Source organism: Oryx dammah, unplaced genomic scaffold (assembly GCF_014754425.2).
Source record: "Oryx dammah isolate SB20612 unplaced genomic scaffold, SCBI_Odam_1.1 HiC_scaffold_12, whole genome shotgun sequence".
In the NCBI taxonomy this organism is placed as follows: Eukaryota; Metazoa; Chordata; class Mammalia; order Artiodactyla; family Bovidae; genus Oryx; species Oryx dammah.
In genome coordinates this window covers 38,476,584-38,488,303 of record NW_024070196.1, presented here as the reverse complement: position 1 = coordinate 38,488,303, position 11,720 = coordinate 38,476,584, and the positions used below count along the sequence as shown (strand labels likewise).

At 38.9% G+C, this 11,720-nt stretch overlaps 1 non-coding gene across 1 annotated transcript; it reads right to left on the bottom strand.

Moving 5' to 3' along the window:
* Positions 1-6,776: 6,776 nt before the first annotated feature.
* Positions 6,777-6,848, bottom strand: TRNAS-GGA. The gene has a single exon. It is a non-coding gene; the product is annotated as a tRNA-Ser (tRNA).
* Between the last annotated feature and the right edge of the window lie 4,872 nt (positions 6,849-11,720).

Genomic DNA, 11,720 nt, shown 5'->3' with positions numbered 1-11,720 from the left:
AAGTTGGACACAACTGAGCGACTTCACTTTCTCTTTTCACTTTCATGCATTGGAGGAAGAAATGGCAACCCACTCCATTATTCTTGCCTAGAGAATCCTAGGGACGGGGGAGCCTGGTGGGCTGCTGTCTAAGGGGTCGCACAGAGTCAAACATGACTGAAACGACTTAGCAGCAGCAGAGATCACTGAAAGAAACAGACAATAGTGAACCCTGTTCTTACATCTTGTATTTATATATTGGAAGATATTTTAATTATATGTTTGAGAAATTTTCTTGGTTATTAATATGCTAGAGATGAGCAATAACTAACATGTAATTAATGGTTATCATATATTAAGCAACATGCTACATGCCTTATGTATAGGCTCTCATTGAAGACTCACTAAAACCCTGTGAGTAATGGACCCTCATAATACTCATTTTAGAGATGAGAAAACAAGGCTAAAGGTTATTCTTTAGTTCATGCAGATTGTAAGTGATCTGACAGAGATTCCAATTCTGATTCCAAAAAACAGCTATTACCCACTACACAGGCCATAATTTAAAATTATACTGGGAATAATTAGCTATTGATGTAAAAAATAAAACATTTAACTTAAAATATCTAATGTTTTATTTTACAAACATGATTTCTTTAAAAATTAACTAGTTTCCAAAGTTCTACCCTTCTGTCTAGTTAATTGGGTAGATATTTCTATCAAAAAGGGTCAGAGTACCACAAAGAACATATTGATAAAAATATTTTGGTTTTAAATACCTGAATATAATTTCTGGAATCTGTCTGCAGAAATGGTACTTAGGCAGAGTCAATCACAAGCCAGTCTTAGTGGTCTGTTCAGTTCAGTTCAGTTCAGTTGCTCAGTCGTGTCCAACTCTTTGCGACCCCATGAATGACAGTGCGCCAGGCCTCCCTGTCCATCACCAACACCCGGAGTTCACTCAAACTCATGTCCATCGTGTCGGTGATGCCATCCAGCCATTTCATCCTCTGTCGTCCCCTTCTCCTGCCCCCAATCCCTCTCAGCATCAGGGTCTTTTCCAATGAGTCAACTCTTCGCATGACGTGGCTAAAGTATTGGAGTTTCAGCTTCAGCATCAGTCCCTCCAATGAACACCCAGGACTGATCTCCTTTAGGATGAACTGGTTGGATCTCCTTGCAGTTCAAGGGACTCTCAAGAGTCTTCTCCAACACCACAGTTCAAAAGCATCAATTTTTCTGCACTCAGCTTTCTTCACAGTCCAACTCTCAATCCATACATGACCACTTGAAAAACCATAGCCTTAACTAGACGGACCTTTGTTGGCAAAGTAATATCTCTGCTTTTGAATATGCTTTCTCGGTTGGTCATAACTTTCCTTCCAAAGAGTAAGCGTCTTTTAATTTCATGGCTGCAATCACCATCTGCAGTGATTTTGAAGCCCCCCAAAATAAAGCCTGACACTGTTTCTATTGTTTCCCCATCTATCTGCCATGAAGTGATGGGACCAGATGCCATGATCTTAGTTTTCTGAATGTTGAGCTTTAAGTCAACTTTCTCACTCTCCTCTTTCACTTTCATCAAGAGGCTTTTTAGTTCCTCTTCACTTTCTGCCATAAGAGTGGTGTCATCTGCATATCTGAGGTTATTGATATTTCTCCTGGCAATCTTGATTCCAGCTTGTGCTTCTTCCAGCCCAGCATTTCTCATGATGTACTCTGCATAGAAGTTAAATAAGCAGGGTGATAATATACAGCCTTAACGTACTCCTTTTCCTATTTGGGAACCGTCTGTTGTTCCATGTCTAGTTCTAACTGTTGCTTTTTGACCTGCATATAGGTTTCTCAAGAGGCAGGTCAGGTGGTCTCGTATTCTGATCTCTTTCAGAATTTTCCACAGTCTATTGTGATCCACACAGTCAAAGGCTTTGGCATAGTCAATAAAGCAGAAATAGATGTTTTTTTCTGGAACTCTTGCTTTTTCCATGATCCAGCAGATGTTGGCAAGTTGATATCTGGTTCCTCTGTCTTCTCTAAAACCAGCTTGAACATTTGGAAGTTCACGGTTCACGTATTGCTGAAGCCTGGTTTGCAAAATTTTGAGCATTACTTTACTAGCATGTGAGATGAGTGAAATTGTGTGGTAGTGTGAGCATTCTTTGGCATTGCCTTTCTTTGGGATTGGAATGAAAATTGACCTTTTTCAATCCTTTGGCCACTGCTGAGTTTTCCAAATTTGCTGGCATATTGAGTGCAGCACTTTCATAGCGTCGTCTTTCAAGATTTGAAATAGCTCGACTGGAATTCCATTAACTCCACTAGCTTTGTTCGTAGTGATGCTTTCTAAGGCCCACTTGACTTCACATTACAGGATGTCTTGCTCTAGGTGAGTGATCACACCATCGTGATTATCTGAAGCTCTTTTTTGTACAGGTCTTTTGTGTATTCTTGTCATCTCTTCTTAATATCTTCTTCTTCTGTTAGGTCCATACCATTTCTGTCCTTTATCAAGCCCATCTTTGCATGAAATGTTCCCTTGGTATCTCTAATTTTCTTGAAGAGATCTGTAGTCTTTCCCATTTTGTTGTTTTCCTCTATTTCTTTGCATTGATCACTGAGGAAGGCTTTCTTATCTCTCCTTGCTTTTCTTTGGAACTCTGCATTCAGATGCTTTATCTTTCCTTTTCTCCTTTGCTTTTCGCTTCTCTTCTTTTCACAGCTATTTGCAAGGCCTCCTCAGACAGCCATTTTGTTTTTTTGTATTTCTTTTCCATGGGGATGGTCTTGATCCCTGTCTCCTGTACAATGTCACGAACCTCTGTCCATAGTTCATCAGGCACTCTATCTATCAGATCTAGTCCCAGTAGAAGTGAGAAATAGTGGTCTGTTACCTGTTTCTATATAAAAAATAATTCTAAAGTATAGGAGCTAAATATGAATGGCTCAAAATATGGAGTTAAAGACACTTGAATAGCCAACAGAAATCAGTTTTACAGGAGCTTTCAGCTCATCAAAGCTTGTTTATGCTAAGGTGCAGGGAAGTAATGTAGATGAAAGAATAGAGCTGAAGTCACACAGGCATGGATTTAAATCCCATCCCTGCTGCTTTCTGAGCTTGTGACTTCTGGCAAGGCACTTAACAAACATATCTATTCTGTGTTGAAATAAAAATGGTGTTGGAAATAATATTTAAACATTTTGAGGAATAATAATGTTTTTTGTCTGTCTAGCTAGCTAGTTATCCAGGTCTATCAGTTCCCTAGGTTTTCTGCTACAACCAACCAGTAACTTTGTGATTTAAGTAACTAAAACTCATTGACTCAGAGTTCTGGGAGACTTACGCCTGAGATCAAGGTGTCAGCAGGCTTGGTGCCTTCTGATGGCTGTAGGGAAGACACTGTTCCATGCCTCTCTCCCAGCTCCTGGTGGTTTGTTGATAATCTCTGGCTCTCTTCAGCTTATAAAAGCATTACCTTGATCTCTGCCTTTATCTTCACATGGCATTTTCGGTATTTTTGTCTGTCTTTGTGTCCAAATTTCCCCTTCTTATAAAGACAGTAGTCATTATGGATTAGAGTTCTATCCTAATAACTTCATTTTAACTTATTAAATTTACAGCAATGCTATTTACAAATAAGGTCACATTCTGAAGTGCTGGAGAGAGGGACTTAGGACTTCAAATGTGAACTTAAGAGTATTCCTTCTTTCTTTCATTTTGGGTTGAAGAACAAAAGCTGACCCCACACTCCAAAGGACAGGCTGACTGTTCTGGAGCTATAGTAATATATATTCATTTGATCAATACCAATTCTCAGTAAACATATCTCTGAAAGCCAACAAATTTGTGACAACCCCCTACTTTGGAAAGTCAGCCACTAAGGAACAGGCTCACTTTATCTAACATGCCTTTGATGGCAATCAGTCAACAAGTACCTCAGCTGATAACCCAGCTTCCACCTAGGCTGTCAGCCCACTGAAGCCCTTGAAATCTCTCCTGTACATATGCTTCCCAAATCCCATATAAGATCATCAATCTGCTCTGCTTGAAGACTGTGACTGACCAATATAGTTTTCCCATAATATACTAGTGAGTCCTAAATCTTTTTGTTTCAGGTGTTACATAATTATTACACGTTTCATCATTCTTTAACAGACTGAATGAATCAAATGAATATATTAGTAACATGGCATCCAGTCCCATCACTTCATGGGAAATAGATGGGGAAACAGTGGAAACAGTGGCTCCAAAATCACTGCAGATGGTGACTGCAGCCATGAAATTAAAAGACGCTTACTCCTTGGAAGAAAAGTTATGACCAACCTAGATAGTATATTCAAAAGCAGAGACATTACTTTGCCGACTAAGGTCCATCTAGTCAAGGCTAGGGTTTTTCCACTAGTTATGTATGGATGTGAGAGTTGGACTGTGAAGAAGGCTGAGCACCGAAGAATTGATGCTTTTGAACTGTGGGATTGGAGAAGACTCTTGAGAGTCCCTTGGACTGCAAGGAGATCCAACCAGTTCGTTCTGAAGGAAATCAGTCCTGGGATTTCTTTGGAAGGAATGCTAAAGCTGAATCTCAGTACTTTGGCCACCTCATGCGAAGAGTTGACTAATTGGAAAAGACTCTGATGCTGGGAGGGATTGGGGGCAGGAGGAGAAGGGGATGACAGAGGATGAGATGGCTGGATGGCATCACTGACTCGATGGATGTGAGTCTGAGTGAACTCTGGGAGTTGGTGATGGACAGGGAGGCCTGGCGTGCTGTGATTCATGGGGTCGCAAACAGTCGGACATGACTGAGAGACTGAATTGAACTGATCAATAAGTAATAATTAATATTCTTGTTGAAATAAAGCAAATGAAGAGTTTTATATTGGGTTCAGCAGAAACCCAAAGATCTTACCTGCTATTAGCTTTACTAACAATTTCAGAAACATAAGCAATGTTCCCGAGGCACAGCTGAAGAATGTTGAGATCCTTGACTGTCAGTGCAGATTTTTAACTCTGTCTTTCCTTAAAGACATATCGTGGATTCAATTAACAGATGACATTTTAAATTAATGTACACAGTTACACTATTTACATAGAATAGAGCCTTTTTAGTCCTGAAATATCTCTATTTTATGCTCACATAGTAATAGTATATACAGAAAACTTTCCAGGGAACCATGGACTTCCCTGGTGGCTCAGACGGTAAAGCGTCTGTCTACAATGCGGGAGAACCGGGTTCTATCCCTGGGTTGGGAAGATCCCCTGGAGAAGGAAATGAAAATCCACTCCAGTATTGCCTGGAAAATCCCACGGACAGAGGAGCCTGGTAGGCTACAGTCCGTGGGGTCACAAAGAGTCAGACACACCTGAGTGACTAACAATAACACTACACCTTAATCTAGATAGTGAATATGACAAGTGATTAAAAAAATGTTCTTTGAAATATCATCTGAAAGAATAGTGTGCTATTCCTGACTCTTTACCCTTAACCAGGATTTTCCATTGCCCATTCTTACAAGGACACCACTGCCTGAACCTCACGCACCAGATCACAAAGTTACTTAGATTTGTCTGAAGTCAATTCAGTCCACTCAAGATGAAAGAAGAAAAACAAATTCTCACATCTCAAATGCCAAGTGTGGTAAGCAGTTTCCAGGATGGCTGCTAACAATTTCTTTTCTCTAAGCACATGTTGCTCCTCACATCAGTAGGTGGGGCCTAATTCCTACTTCAACTATGAGTCTAGGACAAGGCTTGTGTGATTACTTCCCTAGAAACCTTCTAGCTTCTCCTTGAGCCTCCTGGGATGCTCTTGGGATGCTCCCTAGGGGAGCCAAGAAACCATGCTCTGAGAAGTTCAAGGTACATGGGTAGTCCTTGGGAAGATGTTCCGGGTTACAGCCTGCGTGAGTCTGTTCAGGCTCTTACAGCAAAATACCATACACTGGTTGGCTTAAACATAGGAAACTTATTTTCTCACAGATCTGGAAGCTAGAAGTGCATGTTCAGGGTGCTAGCATTGTCAGATCTGGCAAAGGCCTTCTTGCTATGTCCTTACAAGATGGAGAGAAAGAAAGCTCCCTGATGTCTCTTCTCATAAGGCACCAAATCTATCAGATTAGAGCCCACTTTTATGATCTCCTCTGACAGTAACTACTTCCCAGATCCATCTCCCAATACCATCAAGTTAGGTGTTAAGTCTTGGGCATATAACGTTTTGGGGACACAAGCGTTCATCCCATGACTTAGCCCTAAGTTACCTTCCAGTTTATAGCCAGCATTTCTGCACCACCAGTTATATGAGTGAGCAATCTTCTATGCTGGGCCCAGTCAGACTTCAGAAGACTGCAGGTTAAGCATCTGTCTTACTACAACCTCATAAGGAATTCCAAGTTTGAACCACTCAATCAACAGTAGTCAACTCACGAATGATGTCATTTAGGCCACTAAATTTTAGGCTAACTTGGTATGCTGCAAAAGCTAATCCAGACAGAAGTGAGCACCCAAGACCTAAATGCTGCTATACAAAAATTATAATGTTTAGATAATGTTAGATAAGGAAGAGAGTATAGCTTTTGAGTATCTCAAGGAAACTCTTAGCAAAGGATGGAAGACAGTGAGATTTTGTAAATGGACCCTCAAGGAAAGGCAGTCCATATTATGTAATGGCTGAAAGTGAAGTTGCTCAGTTGTGTCCGACTCTTTGCGACCCCATGGACTGTAGCCTACTAGGCTCCTCCGTCCATGGGATTCTCCAGGCAAGAGTACTGGAGTGGGTTGCCATTTCCTTCTCCAGGGGATCTTCCCAACCCAGGGATCGAACCTGGGTCTCCTGAATTCCAGGCAGATGCTTTAACCTCTGAGCCACCAGGGAAGAAGTGGCTGAAAAATTATGGCTAAACTGTTGTAAGGTTTGAAAAATAAAGACATACCTACTAAAATGGTAGATTTAGCTAAGGAAATTACCAGGTGGAATGTTAAAAGTGTCAAGTGGTTTCTTTTAGTCATATATGATAAGATATGGATATATAGAAATGATCAAGAAAGAAATACTCAAGATTCAAGCAGAACTTAAGAAAAATGTAATATAGTCAGGAACTGTTATGTTAAAAAATAAAATTATTAATTATCTCTAAAAAATCTCAATAAAAAAGCACTGAAACTAAGAAATGACCCCGTTCTGTACTTCCCTCATCCTGTTCAAACTATATTTCATGTTCCATTTCTTCAATCAGTAATTTGCCAGTACTTTAAACTTCTGTGCACTTCTGCCACGCAAAGATGAAGAAAATTGATCATCTCTGATGAGGTATTTATAATTAGAAGGGAAAATAGATCTTGAAAAAATAACTGGAATTGTAATAAGTGCTAATTTAGAGCAGTAGTTACCTAGGCAGGTCTACACAGTCCAAAAAATGTTTTGGCCCCTGACCTTCTCCTTGGAGATAACCTCTAAGCTCTTAGAATGTCCTGCTGATGTGTGTTTTTGTTTATCTGGGGTTTTGGCCATGCCAGATGGTTTATCTTAATAATGTGATTTATGATGGGGGCCTTGGGCCACACAGTATAATTTGTCCACTGGAGAAGCTTAAGACTGAAACACAAAGCTCAGCCATGAGGATTCTCTTGGCCTACATGACCAATACTCATCAAATCCCTGGACACCAAGGCTCTAGAGAGCTTCTCTGTCTGGTAACACTTCACAAATGTTTTCACATATTGGAGAAAAAAACTGAAGTGGTGGCTGGGTTTTTCTAGATTCTGTCTTAATGCTTCTTGTCTTTACTGATTTCAATCTTTATCCTTACACAGTAGTAAACCATACCATCATATATCCATCAATATAACAGCTTTTCTGAGTTCTTCTAGAGAAATACTGACCTAGAGGTGGTCTTGGAGTTAAAGATGCCATAGACATGAAATAGACTGAGATATTAATGATGAGTCATTTACCTAAATGAAGAAGGAAGAAAGCTTATTGAGTCTCAAAGTAGTATGTGCTTTACTTATAGTTTTGAACGGATGAATGAGCATATGAATGAGTTAATATAAACATGCTGAATCTCAAGAATAGGAAACAAAGTTTTAAAAAAGTAAAGGGAGAAATTTAAAACAGCACAACTAGCTTATTGATATTGGTATGAAAATGCAATTGACAAAATAAATGTATCATTAGATATGGATAATTAATATTTCTGACCAGAAAAAATGCATAACTGTAGTGTACATATGACTAGATTTGGAGTCAGCCAACCTAGATTTGAGTAACTTAATAGTCAAATATTATTTAAAAATAGTGGGTAAATTTTTCTGGACCTTAGTTTCTTTATTCATGCAATGAAAATAATGATAATTCTTCTACCTTTGTCACAAAGTTTTCATGAATGCAAAAATATAATATTAAGAGGAGTACATTGAAAGTTACAGTATATGATTCTATGATTTGTCCATCATTACCATGGCTTATAAATTCCTTCTCTTTCTTCTAATTATTTGATCAGTACAACCACTTTCTACTATTACTATTAACTATAAAACTTAAAATGCCTAAGATATTGAGATAGTTGCTTTAGCAAAACGACTTTGAAAAGATAATCAATCCCCAGTTTATTCTTTCAAAATGATGTTAGGAAACTGATATTCATTGGAGAAGTTAATAGTTATATTTCTTGAACAGAATGTATAGCCCTTATTTTTTTTTTCTTTGAGAAGGAGAGCTATTTCATACTAGGTGGTCTTAAATAGATATATTTTTAATATTAGGCACAACACAGAAAATATCATGAATAAAATGCTTTGGTCAAATCTGTCTTTCTTCAGGAGGAGAGTGAATCTAAAAACAAGCTAATAAGTTACTTTATGGTCTATTGTAAGAAGTTGTGGAAACAAGAGAGAAGTGTCTTAAGGAATAAGAATTATTCAAGGAGTTATGGAAAATAGGGACTGTCCATAAGAAAAAAACAACTCACCTCAATGCTCCTTGCACTTTGCTTGAGGATTTTATGCACTTTTAATTTATTCATTGAATTCTGGTTCTAAATACTCCAGTGGAATCAAGACTGCTCCTCTTAAGGGGCAGGAAAAATGCCATTGGGTTTTCAAATCAAAATTCATGTTAATAAGTCAAAGCACAAAGGCTTGTCTACTGAAACAGGAAGATTAATTCTGCATGCATTTTTGTCCCTCACCTTTTGTTTTGTTTTGTTTTGCATTAACACAAAATGTGTTTTGTTGACTCATGGTGTGCCATATTAGTTAAATTAAATATCAAGTATCTGTCTAACTTTACGATTCCAATATGAGTATGTTGGCAGTCTCAGTAAAACCTGAGCTGATAAAGGCCCTCAATCAGTCAAAAAGATAGAGCTGCTGTAATGGCAAACTCAGCAAGCAATTACATCAAAGGATTTAAAATCTATTTCAGTAACGCCTTCTGGATAATTACATTGATCTCAGCAGTCCCTTTGCAGATTTCCTGGTATTGAAAAGCGGGGTCCTGTGTGGCTTCACATTTAGAAAAACACCATTCACTATTTCTTTTTATGTGAACATAGTTCAATTCTCTTGAATATATCTACACAGCTATTTCTTACATAACATCCATAAGTTAATAGACTTTTATTCATAAAGCTGAAATTCACTCTTTGTACACAATATTTTGTTGTTGTTCTCTTCCATCACACCAATTTTGCCAAAGTGGGAGAAATACTGAGAAGACCTTACTATCTTTTACATTCATGTTTGTCTCCTACTCTAAATCAAGCATTATAAATAAATAGATCCATCAATCAAGCCATATTTCTCTTTGTACTTTAATGTTAACTCTGTTTCCTTATCTTTTAATATGCATAAACGAAATGGTTGCAGATGAGAATGCTTCAAGTAGAAATTTTCATAGACTTCCTTTCTTCCCTTTTCCCCCTCTCTCTTCTTCTCTCCTTCACTGCCTTCCTTCTACCCTTCCCCTTCTCTCACTTTGTCTCTCCTCTCTTTTTCTTTCAAGGGTTTGGTTAGGGGAGAGATTTATTCAGGGACTTTCATGAACTATCCACAGATTGTCTAAGTGGTTTTTAATGATAGCCAAGTCTTTTATTTTACGTTTTAAGCAATTGCTCTGGTGAAGGAATGTATGTGTGTGCTTAGTCACTCAGTTGTGTCTAACTCTTTGCAATCCCATGGACTGTAGCCCACCAGGCTCCTCTGTCCATGAGGTTTCTCCAGGCAAGAATCCTGGAGTGGGTTTCCATGCCCTCTTCCAGGGGATTTTCCCAACCCAGGGATTGAACTCATGTCTTCCACTTTGCAGACAGATTCTTTGCCATCTGAGCCACACGGGAAGCCCAAGAATACTGGAGTGGGTAGCCTATTACTTCTCCAGGGGAACTTTCAGGCCCAGGAATCTAACCAGGGTCTCTTGCATTGCAGGTGGATTCTTTACTAGCTGAGCTACCAGCAAAGCCTTGCAAAGGACTATTTAGATGTAAATACTGGAGTGGGTTGCCGTGTCTTCCTCCAGGGGATCTTCCCAACCCAGGGATCAAACCTGTGTCTCTTATATCTCCTGCATTGGCAGGCAGGGTTTTTACCACTAGCGCCAACTGGGAAGCCCAAATTTAAGCATTAAGTAAATTAATTAAGTAAATTACTGCTTAAATTTGGGTCCTTTAAAGTAGCTATCTAGTTAGCCAAAATCATATTGCAACTCTCTACTTTAAAATAAAGTGAAAGTGAAAGTCACTCAGTTGTGTTTGACTCTTTGCAACCCTATGGACTATAGTCCATGGAATTCTTCAGGCCAGAATACTGGAGTGGGTAGCCTTCCCCTTCTCAAGTGGTTCTTCCCAACCCAGAGATTGAACCCAGGTCTCCTGCATTGCAGGCTGATTCTTTACCAGCTGAGTCACAAGGGAAGCCCAAGAATACTGAGTGTGTAGCTTATCCCTTCTCTAGGGGATCTTCCTGACCCAAGAATCCAAGCGGGGTCTCCTGCATTGCATGCGGGTTCTTTAACAACTGAGCTATCGGGGAAGCCCCACGTTAAAATAAGTAAAAGTACAAATCGAATTCTACTAGAGAACTACATATTTTTCAAGTCATATAAATAGATGATATGAGATAACTTAATTCTTTATTATTCATTTACTTGTTTGACTTTATTACCTGCTCTGTACCAGAATCTGCAGTTACCACTATATAATAGTGGAATAAACCTTGTATTGCTAAATCTCCTTGCATTATGCTATGAATACATTAGTGCTCTTTCCATCTTAGACAAAGTAAATACTCTTTTGGCACAATGTCTAATCAGCTGCCTAGCTTGTCTCTCCCATCTTTATTCTCAGACAGCTTGAAACTGTTCTCAAAAATGCTGTTTCCACTTCTCACCTCCAGTCATTCTTTTACCTTGACCTCAGCTGCTAGGAGAAAAACGATTAAGACCAGTTAATCACCCTTAATTAATTACCCTTAATCTCCATATATCCCTAATCCCGATGGAAAAATGAAGTCCATCTGCACCTATTTGACTATACTGGGGCATTTTGGGGATATAAGCATGTTACAACCTTTATTACTCTTTTATCCAGCACATTAATAAGCAAGTCATCATTCTGTCCAGTTCAATAAAAGGAAGGAATGCCTAGTTTCAACAGATGGGATTTGAGCTGGAAGAAAGGAAATAAAAGTAAGAAAGAAGGGTAATGTGACCTTGTGAGTGGAGCTCTTTGGGCTCATTCAGTGTATTGTT